General features: G+C 44.9%; 1 long non-coding RNA gene across 1 annotated transcript; it reads right to left on the reverse strand.

The window, feature by feature from the left end:
- Positions 1-552: 552 nt before the first annotated feature.
- LOC135821477 (uncharacterized) lies at positions 553-15,073 on the reverse strand. The gene is made up of 3 exons (XR_010554367.1): positions 14,986-15,073; positions 11,472-11,587; positions 553-624 (listed from the first exon to the last, which is right to left on the reverse strand). It is a non-coding gene; the product is annotated as an uncharacterized LOC135821477 (long non-coding RNA).
- Positions 15,074-15,417: the final 344 nt, after the last annotated feature.

Below are 15,417 nucleotides of genomic sequence, written 5' to 3' on the forward strand. Positions count from 1 at the left end.
GTTTCCATGACCGCGCTTCGTTTCCAATCGTTTTCACTGTTTTCACCGTTTAGGGGCCGGGCCGTCCGTAAATATCGAACTTTTTTCACCAAACGAATTATTTTAGTTTAGACCCAACCCCTCCCTCCCTCCCCCTCAGAACGTAAAAAATGTTGACATACATGCATATACAACGGACATGTACATGAATCAATGTTTTCTGAAACGAAATTGGTCAACCCCCTCCCACCCCATAACGAAATTATTTCGTTTTGTGAAAAAAGTTCGATATTTATGGACGACCCCAATACACGAGAATGAAAACGTTTTGAAAACTGTTCAAAACACTTTGAAGTGCTTTTCCATTTCGTTCCGTTTAGGTATCGTTTTCGGTCGTTGTCGTGTAAACGATAGTAGTAAACGCAACAATATAGTTCCGGTTGGGTCGTATTTCGTTGTCGTGTAAACGCAAATCGTTTTCAATCGTGTAAACGCAGCCTTAAGCATCATTACGGCATAGTGAGGACTCTTGATTGCCATTTAGAGTGAGATTCGTTTTGAAAATTGACTTACATATACGTAACGTTCTTGTTATTCTGAAATGCTGAGCCACTGAGATTCGTCAAATGCTTATAGCGCAAAGAACTAGATGCAATAAGGCACAGAATAAAGCGGTATTTTATACACAAAATAAAGGACCAAGGAACTACACGTTATGCTATACAGTCCATTAACACCACAAATTACTAAACAATCAGCTCGTGCGATAATAGCGCACGACACTGACCGACAGAACAGACGTTTCACGGCTGTTATGCATGCATAATCCAGCGACATTATGTACCGTACGACATTTTCCCGTCGCCCCAGTGATCCATGATGCAGTCTTACGCGACCTTGCTGCCTTTTTCAAATTTCTGGAAATATTTGGCAAGGTTTAGCCTATGTTTCTGTCGATTCCAGCCGTTTTCTACGCTGGATTCGCGAAGTCTAAGCGAATTCACCTTCTTGCCTTCAAGCTGCGCAAGCATATATTTTGATCGTCAAAATGCGCAATGGGAAAGTGAAGTTACGACCTTTTTCATTTCGTTCTTCCTCGGCGTGCCGGCCATTGGCGTTTATCAGAATCAGCTCACATTCGAGGCTTCCTCCTAAGGGGTGCAGAATTTTTAGCAGCCTTCATGCCAATTTTCATTGAAAGGTTTGTCCTTTTCCTACGTCGTAGTTATATTTTCATTGCCGCCCAGATTATCGTTTTCGTGCCCAAGTCGATTTGCGTGGCGTACTTGGACGTCAATTGCAAGTGTTTGCTGATATATGCAGAACGAGTGGAGGTGTGCTCTCCTGCCTCGATGTCTAACGAAGACCCCGGTTTCGTCTGCCATAGGAGGGATCCGTGCATGCTTCGTTCTGGATGTCAGCAAGTACAAATCAGACATGCATCCAATGAACATTTTTTGAAATCCATGCTTTCGAAATGTATGTACAAGCAGGACATTGTGTACAGATTTTAAATGTTAGACAGATAGGCATGGGTTTTTTTGTATTACTAATTTTACTGCAGATTTAGGCCTCGCACAATGAAGTCTTTCGACGATCCTGCTGAAAAGCACACACTTGCATGCGTGAAGACCATACGGAAATACTTCAAGTAATTGAACAACAACAAACGGCAACCATGATGCAGCTTATATATCTTGCACTGCATCAGCACTAAGCACAGCATGGCACTCAGGACAGGGCCGCAGCCGCTGGTAATGGCCGTACCCGGTTTTACCACTCTCGGCGTTCATGATAATTACATGTAACATGTTCAATATGGAAATGATTATGTAGAACACTAACAGGCTATCCTCGTACACTCCTCACTAGAGTCCCTCCTAAACTGCTTTCTTCTTTAGTGAGGACTACTGTACAAGCTGCATTATGCAGAGTATCTGTTGCTACCGGAGTGTGTAGCCAAAACAAACAGGTTATTATTCTGATGCGAATAAGATACACAGCATCACGCATCTTCATGACCGTGCCATTCCTATGGAGCTGGCTCAGGGCTCGATGGCAATGCAGTTCACCTGCTGAATTGACAGATGTCCATGAATTCATTTTAAAATAACAAGTCGGTCAAGCGAAAATTCAAGTCGGCAGGAATAGCACAAGCTCCCACGTAGGGAGCAACACACAATTCCACAAGTATCGCCGAAGTTGCATCAACCTCTTCTTCACATTAATTACAATACGGCAAATTAAATCAAAGCTGTAAGAAGCTAAATAATTATGTGACTTGAAACAAGCATTGATAGAATAGCACCTATAGCAGGTCCATGTGCTCTAAAAGTCAGAGACTGGAAGATATCCTCTATTTGTACACTAACAACACCAACATGGAAGTGTTGCGGGCAACCAACTCCACCATGCTATGACACTTGATGATGTATTGTGGTACTTTGCTTATCACTGCAAGCCCACTGGTTGACTTGACAAAATCCATTGCTTCTTTCATGACGAAGATCAGCAGTGCAACTGTGGCAATAAATATCACCACCTCCAATGCCGCACTTATTGGAGGAGCACATTCTACTGGAAATGAAACACTTCAATGTTCAGTTGGTGCTGATCTGGAATAGTATGGAGAGCAGGTTGGTGAAGGGTTACACACAAATTCAACATCCTTGCCGATGAGCACTGTGGAGCATGTGCAATGCAGAAACTGCTGTCCAATAGTATACAGAATCTGATTTCCAGCAATCCTAAAATCCTCACATTGATCCCCAAGGTGAAGAGCACACGCATGAAGAGGCGTACAGGTAGCTGCTATGTCATCAACTTTGCGCTGAGAGAGTAGCAGACGATCGAATTCTATCCTTCTCCTTCTCCAAGATGAATTGCCATCAGTCTAACGATTTATTTGTGCTCTTTTCTTATGCATGGAAATCTGGCTGTAAGCTGTCCTCAGGGGGAGAACATGTTCTAGAATAAGAGCAATGGGGTTCCATCTGTTCACGTCATGATGGTAGTGAGTCAAGCAAACGTGCCCCCTTCTTGTTCCGAAGTTTCAAACACACCGAATTCCATGATGCACTACAATACTAGAATTTATTACACTGCATCGTCTTGAAAACAATTCCTGTATTGACTCCAGGACATATTAACTTCAGTACTTCGCCGAAGGGAGGCTTCCAGGTCTTGGTAGACTTATTCTCCTCCAGCATGGCCTCATACGACCTCTCCAAAGCACGAATCCATTGCCCCAAAAACAAAAACTTTCTTCGATAAATATGAAAAATGTGAAGTAAGACTGCACGCGTCGGCACGCCGTGCGTACGCGAGCTATTGCGAAGCGGGTTGCTACGGTACGCCGCCATATTGATAAATGTCGCACTCGGAACAGCCCTGGTTTCACAACTAACTGGCTAACAGCTCTAGCACATCTTGGATGTGCACTCCAACAGCCTTCTAACTTGGAAGGTTTTATTATTATTATTATTTTGCTTGTTCGCGTTGGCATCAACCTGCATAAAGCAGGTATATAGCCTTCGCTTAAGCTGCCATAAAAAAGAAAGCTCATCCTAAGCGAGAGGGCTAGAGGGAAATCTAACGATAACGATAACGAGATACAGAATACAAAGAAATCCAATGAGTTCAACGTACAATTCAAAACAAGAAAGAAAGGAGAGAAAAACAGAGCCGAATCTACCGATTGATCCATCAATCGACAAAGGGGACTAATCTGTTAGTGTTGCAAAGTAGAAGCTGATTATAGTTGCAGATCTCCAGGCCAGGGCCAGCATATTGCCGATTCTGGATAGGTCTCCGCAGCATTTGATGTGGTAATTATCATAATGTTTGATAAAATTGTTAGAGTATCTAGTATCTAGATATGGAAGGTATGGGATATATAGGGGAAGGTTTTAAGTTATAGAAATAACATCAGAAGGGGAAGGTGAGCGCAAGCAAGATAAGCACGAGCTGAAAGTCTCCGCTGTGAAAGACGTTGGCGGATGTTCATGCATTGCGATGACAATACTGGCAAGACCAATGGACAATAAGGTCGAACCACGATTCGAGATGTCTCAGTACTCTGTCAGTTTTGTGCCTAGTTCTTGCACTTTCTGACTGTACATAGTAGTGTTGAAACGAGCATATCTATAACAAACGAGCGACCAGTTCCACTAACGAGCAAGCTATCGAGCGAGCTAACGAGTTTCATTGATGTAGCAAGTATGATTTTTTGAATATTTTTTTTTTCTAAGTTCGATTTTTTTCAGCTGGTTCAAATTATCACCGCAAATTATCACCGCCAGCATAATTGGGGTTGCTGCTGCTGATTCACTCCGGACTGCTGTTTGGTGTCGAGATGTCTTTTCAGCGCCGTGGTTGAGTAGCCTTTGTACGAATGGACCGTTTTGCAAAGATTGCAAGTAGCCCTGGTCTTCGCTGCATCGCAGGAGAAAACTTCCAAACAACTGAGCGTAACTTTCACTCAGATGCGGAACAAGGCATCAGTAGAGTCCACCAAAGCTGCGATGACAACCCAAACAACTCAAGTGTCGTGCAAGCATACAGACACTGTAACTGCAAGTGATTTTCACTTTGCGTGGGACTGGACTCTCGATCGACCAGGGAATCGTAAAATATTTTACGACTCCCTGGCCGACATATACTGCCATGTGTATGGAATACGATGTACGGTGTTCATTAGTGCAAACGAGCTGGCCGCACAAACGAGCCGAGTTTCTGGCGAGCGAGCTCACGAGTACCCAGTGAGATCGTTTCAATACTGGAATGCCCTGCCACCCGCCGTCCTCAGCCAGCCACCTCACCGGAAACGGCTGCAAAGTTTCAAAGTGTCTGTCTTCCAGCACCTCCGTGCCCAGCAATGGCACTGGGCCACTGACACTTTGTAAGATGAATGCACATCTGCCCACACACTGCTGCATATTGCCATACGCCTCGTGCCCTGCTTACTCTTTTCTCTGGATCTGAATGTGCACCCCTTACGCATTATATAATTATACTTTATTTAGTTCTCCCCAACCCTCCCCGCTCTCTCTCTCTCTCTCTCTCTCTCTCTCTCTCTCTCTCTCTCTCTCTCTCTCTCTCTCTCTCTCTCTATCTCTCTCTCTCTCTCTCTATGTCTCTCTCTCTCTCTCTGTCTATGTCTCTCTCTCTCTCTCTCTCTCTCTCTCTCTCTCCCTCTCTCTCTCCCTCTCTTTTTCTCTCTGCTATTGGCGCGCCTGGTTGTGATGAAGCCGAGACCCAAGGTCGGCAGAGCATCCCAGACCACGCCACCACTCCCCTTATTCATGGCTCACACATGACCAGTTTACGTGGCTCTAGTAAAAAAAAAAAATACTAGTATGTAGTATCTAGTTACAGTGATGGAGAGTTAGTCTTAACTCGAATCCAAATGTCCTTTTCATTTCTACAGTTATTGTTGGTTCAACATCCGACTTTAATATATTTATTCTGTTTCCTTTGTGACTCGTCAGGCGAAATTACTGGTCAGTCGGCGACACCCATTTTTCACAAAAATTTGCGCTTCACCTGCTGGGAGAGTATGCGTGTTCTCGAGTCTCACCCTGAGCACGTTTTTTCTTCTTTTTTTCAGCTCCAGTATAGCTGTATTTTTCATTGCAAAGCCGTCCTCGATTGTTGTGTTCGTTGCTCAAACGAAGTGGACATTCAATCATGAAGGCAGAGGACATAGGAGCCTGATTGGAGTTTCTCGTGGCATATGACAGCCACACAGAGACACTTTTGGATTTTCTGAATATAAAATACCGTACGCACGATGCTGAGATCTATTTGCGCGATATCAAGTTGTTTGTGATCTACCACATCGAGCAGAACGGGATCCAAACACAAGCTTGCCGACCTGACTGGACAAATGATCCCTGGTTTCACCAGATGCCAGAAGTCGGAAACCATATTCTTTGCCGCAACGTTCATCTCCAAAAAGAACTCCATCTTCGTTGTGAAAAGGCTTGAAATACTCAATATTCAACCGAGATTCGCAGTCTCACCCTTTCTCAGATTGTTGTGTATGCAAGTTAGTCATTATATATCTACTACACCGTTTGTTACTGTATTGCGCATGCTCGCATATGGTTGTTGTTGTTACTTTACCTGACCAAGAGGAATGTCTTCCAAATGCTAGTGTTTGTGTGTGTCAGTGAGAATGCATGAGTGTAATGGAATGTTAGTCCGCAAGGGGACATAACAATTTGGCGACGAAGATAAAAGACGAAGATGTCGCGATCGAAGCTTGAAATATTTGAAAAAGGTGATTTTCGTGAGTATGTAGAGAGACTCACGTTTTATTTTATCGCCAACAGTATTGGACAAGTCGCAGCTGGGGCAACCGCGGACCAGGAGAGAGCGGCGGACACGCAAAAGGCAGCTGTCCTGATCAGTCAACTCTCTGCTGAGAACTACTCGATTCTGAAGAGTCTTTGACTGCCGGACAAACCAGCGCAGAAAACGTTTGAGGAACTCGGAGAATTGCTTTCAGAGCACTTCAAGCCTAATGTCAGTGTGTTGGGGGCGACTCATAGATTCCAGAGGATTTGTCAAAAGGATGGAGAGTCAGCAACACAGTATGCAGCTAGACTAAAGCAAGCAGCCATGGACTGTAAGTTTCAGGCGTATTTGGACAGGGCACTCCGAGACCAGTTTGTCAGTGGGTTGAAGTCGATGAGTGTTACGAAGGAGATATTGTCGAAAGCAAAGGAGACCTCAAGTTTGGCGGACATTGTGACGATGGCATCAGCCTATGAAACTGCTTCGAGAGAGTCGGAACAATTGACGGCGCAGTCCGTCCACGCCGTTCGTTCGCGCCAGTCGACGAGCAAGCCAACTCCAACTTTCAAGTCGCACGACAAGAAATGTTTTCGGTGTGACAAGGCTGGTCACAAACCGGAAGAGTGCCGCTTCAAGAGTGTGAAGTGTCACGCGTGTGGTACGGTGGGTCACATCGAGAGAGCTTGCCGCAAGAAGAAGTCTGGACAAACCGTCCATCACATCGCGGAAGAAATTGGTGAGTTCGTTCCATGTGCTAGTAAACCCGATGTCACCATGTATAGTGTAAATGCAATGGGGCGACTACCGTACACTGTGTCATTAGATGTAATGGGTACCACTATCCAAATGGAGATTGATACGGGAAGTGCTGTCACGATTCTCAGCAGCGCAGATTTTTTGCAATGCAATGGTGTGCTGAGTAACCTGATGGAATCCAGTATCAACCTTGTGTCCTACTCTGGAGATGTGATTAATTGTCTCGGGGAAGCGGAAATGGAGTTCCGAATGGGCACACAATTGCACACACTATTGGTGAGGGTTACAAATGGAAACCGTCCATCTATTCTGGGCAGAGATGCAATGGCTTTGTTCAAACTCCCCTGGAAATCAATTTTCGAAGTGCACCAGGTCGAAAAGTCTGGCGCTAAATTCATTGAGAAATACCCAGGGTTGTTCGACACCTCAGAAGTGGGAAAGGTGAAAGGCGTGCAGGTGAAATTGCATGTGTCTGATGAGAGCCCTGTTTACCGAAAGGCAAGGCCGGTACCACTGTCAATTCGGGAGAGCTATGTTGAGGCTCTGAATAAATTGGAAGCAGATGGTATAATCGAGAAAGTCACGCATTCAGAATGGGCCTCCCCCACTGTCACGGTAGAGAAATCAGGAGGTGGGTTGAGAATCTGTGGTGACTACAGTGGCACTATCAATCTGCATTCTAAATGCGAGCAATACCCGCTACCCACTCTTGAGGAGCTATTGCACAAATTGGGCCCGGGGTCTAAATTCACGAAGCTGGATTTCTCGCAAGCCTACCACCAGCTAGAGATAGCACCTGAATGTCGGAAGTACCCCACGATCAATACCATGCAGGGGTTGTATCAGTACAAACGACTCCCTTTTGGTTTTCACAGCGCCGTATCTATTTTCCAACGGGTAATGGAAGAAACCCTTAGCGATTTGCCAGGATGCGGGGGCTACATCGACGATGTGTTGTGTACTGGTCGTGATGAGGAGATCCATGAGAAAAATGTGGATCAAGTGCTATCTTGCCTAAATGAGAAAGGATTCAAGCTCAATCCTAAGAAGTTCAGCTACATGGCGGATAAGCTAACGTACCTCGGTCATCAGGTAACCGCGCAGGGAATCGCACCCTCGCCTGATCGAGTGAATGCCTTGAAAGTCGCAAAGCCGCCTAACAACGTGAATGAATTGTACTCTTTTCTGGGTGCGGCCAATTTTCAACGGAAGTTTGTACCTCGGTTCGCAGAGATTGCTGCACCACTGTACAACCTGCTCAGGAAAGAAATGAAATGGCAATGGAGCAAGGCAGAGGAAGATGCATTCCAGGCCTTGAAAGATGCAATGTGTGAGCATACGCTATTAGCACACTACGATGTCAAGAAGCCAGTCACACTCCAGGTGGACGCTTCTCCAATGGGTCTAGGTGCCGTACTATTGCAAAGGCAAACGAATGGTGATGTTTTGCCGGTTGCTTACGTGTCAAGGAAATTGACACCGGCTGAATCGCGTTATGCACAAATCGAACGGGAAGCCGTAGCTGTGGTTTTCGGTGTTAAGAAGTTCCAGAAATACTTGCTAGGGCGCCACTTCACACTTCAAACCGACCATCAACCACTATTGAAGTTACTGGGAAACAACGAACCAGTTCCTACACTTGCATCAGCTCGCATCAAGAAATGGGCACTAATGCTAGCTGGCTATGATTATGAGATCAAGTATTTGCTAGGCAAGGAAAATGTCTACGCGGATTTCCTGTCTAGGCAACCATGTGGGAATATCAGTCCGTCTGCAGAGGAAATGGTTACGGTTCGTGTCTTGCTAGTGGAGGAAGATACGATAATCAAAGCAGACGTAGTGAAATCGGAAACAGCTCGTGACCCTGAGCTATCTAAGGTGCTCTGCTATGTGGTGAATGGTTGGCCTAGCTCAGTACCCCAATCGTTTCGGTCTTACCACAATAAGAGGGATGAGCTGTCTGCGGAAGATGGTATCCTATTGTGGGGACAACGAGTTGTCATACCCAAATCACTAAGAATGGTATTGCTACGTGATTTGCACACGGAGCACTTTGGCATGGTCAAAACCAAGCAAATGGCACGACGGTACCTATGGTGGCCAAATGTGGATCAAGAGATTGAAATGTTAGTCAAGGCATGTGCTCAATGCCAAGAAAGTGCGAAATGTCCACCTGCCAAGTCGGGAACCTGGTCATGGCCAAACGGTCCTTGAAAACGGGTGCATATCGACTTTGCAGGACCATTCATGGGCAAGATGTTCCTGGTTGTGGTGGATGCATACACAAAGTATCTGGATGTAATTGCAATGTCTAATGCCACGTCTGCAACCACTATTGCGGCTCTGCGGCACGTGTTCTCTGTGTTTGGTCTGCCGGAGCATCTTGTTTCAGATAATGGAACCCAATTCACGAGCGAGGAATTCAAGGCTTTCCTCCGTGCCAACGACATTGTGCACACCCTGACGGCTCCAGGCCATCCGGCTACGAATGGACTTGCTGAGCGCTATGTGGGTGTGTTTAAGCAGAAGTTGAAGGAAATGGGTGCAACGAGCGAACCACTGCAAGCTCGGCTCGACAGGTTTCTGCTAACGTACCGCACGACACCCAACCATGCCGGCAGAACACCTGCGGAGATGATGTTTGGACGCCAGCCACGCACGCGGCTCAGTGCTCTGCGTCCCTCGCAGGTACGTCAACAGGCAAAGGCTTATGAGGACGGCAATCGCGTCAAGCCAGCGTTCACAGAGAGTGACTCTGTGTTTGCGCTGAATTTCGGCAAAGGTAATCGTTGGGTCCCGGGACGAATTGTGCGTGTCCTCAGTGACTACAACTATGAAGTACAAGTGGGTGATGTGTTGTGGAAGCGTCACCGAGATCAGTTGCGTCTACAGTCAGTTCCGGCAAGCTTGAGTGCATCGCTGCCAGAACCACTGTTGGATACAATCGATCAGACATCACCGTCACCAGTGCTGTCAGACGTAGGAGAGTCGTCACTGTCCAGTGATTTTCCGGCTAGCGTCTCGCCACAGTCTGCTACTGTACAAGTTGAGGCGGATCCTCCTTGTGAGCAGTCTGCTCCTGAAGTTGGTTTACCACAGGTCGAGAATACTCCCTGTGAAACCACTGTTAGACGTTCGTCTCGGCGTAGTGTTCGTCCGGATAGACTGATTGAACAGTTTTGAGCCGTTCCCTGATATGTCATTGCTGGACTGTTTAGCGAACTAGTAATTATTACCATGTACAATAGTGTGCAAGATCCTTGGTATTGCTAATATGGACTGACGGATTCCTGCGTCAGATTATGTTATTGTAGTGCTGTGTCAAAGTTTAAGAATTCACGTACGGGGGATTGATGAACTTATTTTATGTGTTGCTTCAACGATTTTGAGGTATTTAATTGTGGTAGAATATTCCCTGGAACATTCTTGAAAGGGGGCAGTTGTTGTGTATGCAAGTTAGTCATTATATATCTACTACACCGTTTGTTACTGTATTGCGCATGCTCGCATATGGTTGTTGTTGTTACTTTACCTGACCAAGAGGAATGTCTTCCAAATGCTAGTGTTTGTGTGTGTCAGTGAGAATGCATGAGTGTAATGGAATGTTAGTCCGCAAGGGGACATTCCACAGATCGAATCATTGTTTTGTTGTAGCAGTTGCAGGGCAGATCCCCGCCACTACTTCAACAGGAAATGGCTCCAAAGCATGCCTGGAACAAGCCATATCGAGGTTGCAAGCCACCCCTCTCAGCAAGAAATTCGAAATTTCAATGGTGGAAGATATCCTATGAAGAGAATTTCAAAAAGTATGTTTCGCGGAGCGATCGCTCAACCTACGTCATTCAAACTTTGCAGGATGGTTCAAACGTACATGCTAGGCATGGAAACACAGGAGATGATATCATAGCTGACACACAGAGTCACACACAGCAGATTCGTGTGCACAGATACTAAATTAGTAGACGTCGTTATATTCTTCCCGCTGATCTCAAATATACTATGACGTGCTATTTCGCCTGACGTCTTTCACTTGTGATTTTCTCCTCCCCTCCCCATTACTTCCCATTACTATTATCAATAAATTTGCCATGCCGTGTATGTCGCTCACATGTATAAAAGGAGGCGCCACCGCCTGTTTGTGTAACTCTAAAGCTGGTTTTCCAACTCGGCAAATCAGTTGATCTATGCGACTTTGTGCCTTTGTAGCACGTTGACGTTTGTATAGCAAAAGGCATGCAACAATGTTATTGAAAAGACCCTAATGTATTATCTGCATCAAAACTTGTTTCATTCATTCAAAAGGATCAAAAGATTAACTCCATCATTGAATAGTGTTCAATGTGAAGACTAATATGGGCACAAGTGCTGAATATTTCCTATTGCTGATTTGAATACGTAAGTCGAAGCTTTCGATTGCCAGACCATGTAGAACTCACATTTTGGCATTGTTTGGGCACGACATGAGAACTCCGTTTGTACATGTACACAGTCCACAGGCATTGGAAGGTTCACTCCAAGCTAGCACCATACAAATCACGGCCACCGATAAGAGCTGCAAATATCCAAAGGAAATGAGCAGATGCACAACCAGAACAGAACAGAAAATGTTACTGCTTCTGCTAGGAACTCCAAAATACAACACAGCAGTGTTATCAATTACCTAAACATAATATTTGTATACGTACGCAAGGACGCTAAACATTCTAATTTTGCGAACAAGATGAGAAAATCAACGCTGAGGTGCAAAAATATAGGTAGAATCTGGATAAATCAAACCCCAGTATGCCAGGGCATTCCAATTATCCAACCCCTAGAACATATGCCCGTTTTGAGGTTCGAATTACCAGACTTTGCTATTCCCGTAGCTATGCAAAAGGTGTTACTTCAGTAACGTATTGCGCTAGCCAGGGTTCACACAGCTTTAATGCCATGTGTCTGCGTGTTTGTGTCGTCGTGTACGTCGGCATGCCTGGCGCTATCTCGTACCTGTCTCGTACCGTACCATCAGAGACAGCTAGCCACACTATTCAAATAGGACTTTCAAATGCAAGATCATAACGTGCAGCAGCTTGGAAGAATGAGTATGTATGCAAAGTGTATCGGGGGGATGCATACGGTGCGATAGTGCGGGTTCGAATCCTAGGTTAAGTCTTGAGTAAATTAGGAGAGGTGAAAAATACATAACATCACTATTGTTTTTTGCCTAGGTCATCAAGGTGGTAGACGGTGTCGTATTACCTTCGAATGCAAAGAGAAAGTTATTTTCTTTCGCTCAGGGCCCTACGCTATGCTTTTTTGCCTAGCTCATCATGCATGTTATTCGAACGGATGGAAACTGTTGCTGTACAATGATGATGTAGCCGATCAGATCGTTGTGGTATGGTTGGGCATTGTAGCCGTCATGGTCGACGTAAAACACTACAGCCAATCAATGGAAAAAAAACATTTCCAACAGTTCTAATAACATGCATGACCTAGGCAAAAAAAAAAGCTTAGCGTAGGGCGTTGAGCTTCCAAGCTCTCTCGTGTTGAATTCGTTTGTTATATCAAGAGTAGTAAAATTACGATTGAGCTGGCTTTAAACTCTGATAAGGCTCTTGGCGGCAACGTTGCTCATTGGTCGTTTCCTGGACAACGAGACAGACCCCGTTTTAAATACTAAATAGCATAATACAATATTGCGTAACATGTTTCCCATTCTTTAGTCCGCTGTACCACAGAAACACACTAGCCGAAAAGCATCTAAACGAAGCCATGATGCGCTTCTAGCAGGGCACAGAACTGAAGGTGGCTGGGCTAGTAGTACAGTTGTGGCAAGTGAAAGCCGACACTTGGCATAAGGGACTGCACCATGCAGTCTGCAGCCCCTGCAGCCCTGCATACGTACAGTACATGTGTTACATACAACTTTATCTGTCTGATGACAAAACTCGTACTCATCACAGTCAAGGTTCAAAAGGTGCTGGCAAAAATGAATGGGGATTGGATACCAATACTCCTTATGTGTACCATATTTGTGAACTGTGTGTATCTACGCTGTGACCTTTCGGGATGCATACGGCTCTATAGTACAAATTAGGTGCAGTGCATTACATCATTGGTGTCCATTTGTGGCGCTGTCCCCTATGGCAAGTGTCGGATTTCACTTGCCACAACTGTAGTAGAAGTATTAGTAGTGTGTATTAGACTAGGGAGTCCCAACAGGCATGGCCCCGCCATTGTTACAGGGAACCCTAGGTGAATCTTTGTGAGGTGAGCAAATGTATCAGCAGATTGTGCCCGACGACAATTTGGAGGAATAGCATTCCACCAACCTGCCGCCAGAAATGAAACCGAGCGCAGTCCATGCTCAATTTCTACAGTAGGTAATACTAAGGCAGCTGTATCCTGGCCAAAAGTACAAGCATTTTTGTGTGCGCCAGCTGAACGCAGGAGAAACAGTGACTGAAGGAGGGGGCTGGCAATTGATGACAAACAGTGATAGACCAAACAGTATAGTTTCAAATTAACTCTATGCTCAAACGAATGCAGATGACACCGTTGTTCATGCAGTTGGGGTCATTCAATCTAAACCAAATGCCTTCTTCATCGCAATATGGCTGACCATTACAAGCCTGCAATATGGGGTAGTTTTCAAGCAGTGCATATATGCATTACAGTTGAACATCGATTACCCGCACATCGACTATCCGACCATTCGATTATCCGTAACAGTTTTTTTGGGCGCACGTGCCGTAGAGTACGCACTGTGCATGTAGTGAGCCATTCAAAAAATACGAAAATTTTGAAAAGTAAAAAGGTCGTGCGGCTAGTAATAACCACTGAAAGTGTGCGAGTGACAGTTTTTTCTTATCCGGAACATTTGCCTTATCTGAACACCGCCTGACAGTTGTCTGCCCAGAGGTGGTCGGATAATCGATGTTCAACTGTACTTGCAAATCCAAGATAAAAAAAATCATAGATTAGTATGTATCTAATATTGACTGAGTACGAGGTCAATATAGGAAATAAAAGCCGAGTAAAAGACCGAGGCGAAGCCGAGGTCTTTTACGAGGTTTTTATTTCCTATACTGACCAAGGACGAAGTCAATATTAGATTTATCACGACGAACAGTCCGTATTTATAATTCCAGAACAATCACCTCATGAAGCCCGGTTTAATGATTGCACAACCGTTGCACAATGCAGTGACCATGCTACATAGTTTAGGCACCATTCAACTGCGCAACCCCTAAGCAGTCAAATATATAGGCAGTCAATAGACAATATAGCCCTAAGGAGTGAAATATGCAGGAATATTTGACTGCTTAGGTATAGCGAAAATCAATGGGTTGTCGTCGCTTTCAAAATATTGGGCAGAACTGCCCGTTTGACATGCGATGTAATAAACAACAGTAAGAACTTGGTGTTTTTTTACAACATTCACATCATCTTTGTTCAATATGTGTACATTTTGCGTACTACACCATTGTTTTGGTCGATTGGGCCAGCGTTGCTCCGACTACAGCGTCTGCTTGCACTCAATCCAGATTTGCCAATCGATGAGACCCCCTGCTTAATAACAAGCTGGACCATTTACTCTGCTGCTTGTTATGACCAGCGCGAGCGGTGAAAGTACAATGTGAGATTTAGACCACGTGATGTGTGAAACTTTCGCTGTTGGCGAATCTCAATCTATATGTTATAATTTTGCAGATATATTCCCAGTATTAAAGCCATGAACGGAGACCCCCTCGACTTAGGCCTCGGCCTTTGGGGAATCCATAAATAAATAAATAAAAAATCTAGGACATGCAGATTTAGAGATTAGACATTCTTGGGCACTTATGATAATTATGTTCTTGATGACACAGTACAAGTGACAACTATCTCTTGTTGGCGATGGTGCCATCGTCAGTATAAATAATTCAACAAAGAAAACTAACAGCTATAGAATTATCGAGTACTTACACACACGTTTGAAGCGTTCATGATGTCCTCCTTGCAAACAGCTTGTGAGATACAAGAATATTATGCCACATTCAAATTTGGGTTCCCTCTCTCGACAGCCCTCCTTCTGTTACGAAATGCCGATTGGTCGTACAGAGAAATACCAGTACTACTACTATTAGTGTTTTTCGGAAAAGCAGGGCCAAAGTGCTCCTACTCTTGGCAATGGTAATGATGACAGTGAAAGAAGAACTGTGCACGACTACATGTACCGGGTTCATGCACGGTGTTTACATGAGGCGTTTCAACCCGGGTTGAGTTCGACCCGGGTCAGATTTCAACCCGCCATGTGCATAAAATGAATGGCGCGTTTACATGACGCATTGTGCTTGACCCGGGTTGAAATTTCGCCCCGGGTCGATTTCAACCCTCCCCCCAAGGGGAGGGTTGAAA

The sequence above is a fragment of the Sycon ciliatum genome, chromosome 7 (assembly GCF_964019385.1).
Source record: "Sycon ciliatum chromosome 7, ocSycCili1.1, whole genome shotgun sequence".
NCBI classification, from domain to species: domain Eukaryota; kingdom Metazoa; phylum Porifera; class Calcarea; order Leucosolenida; family Sycettidae; genus Sycon; species Sycon ciliatum.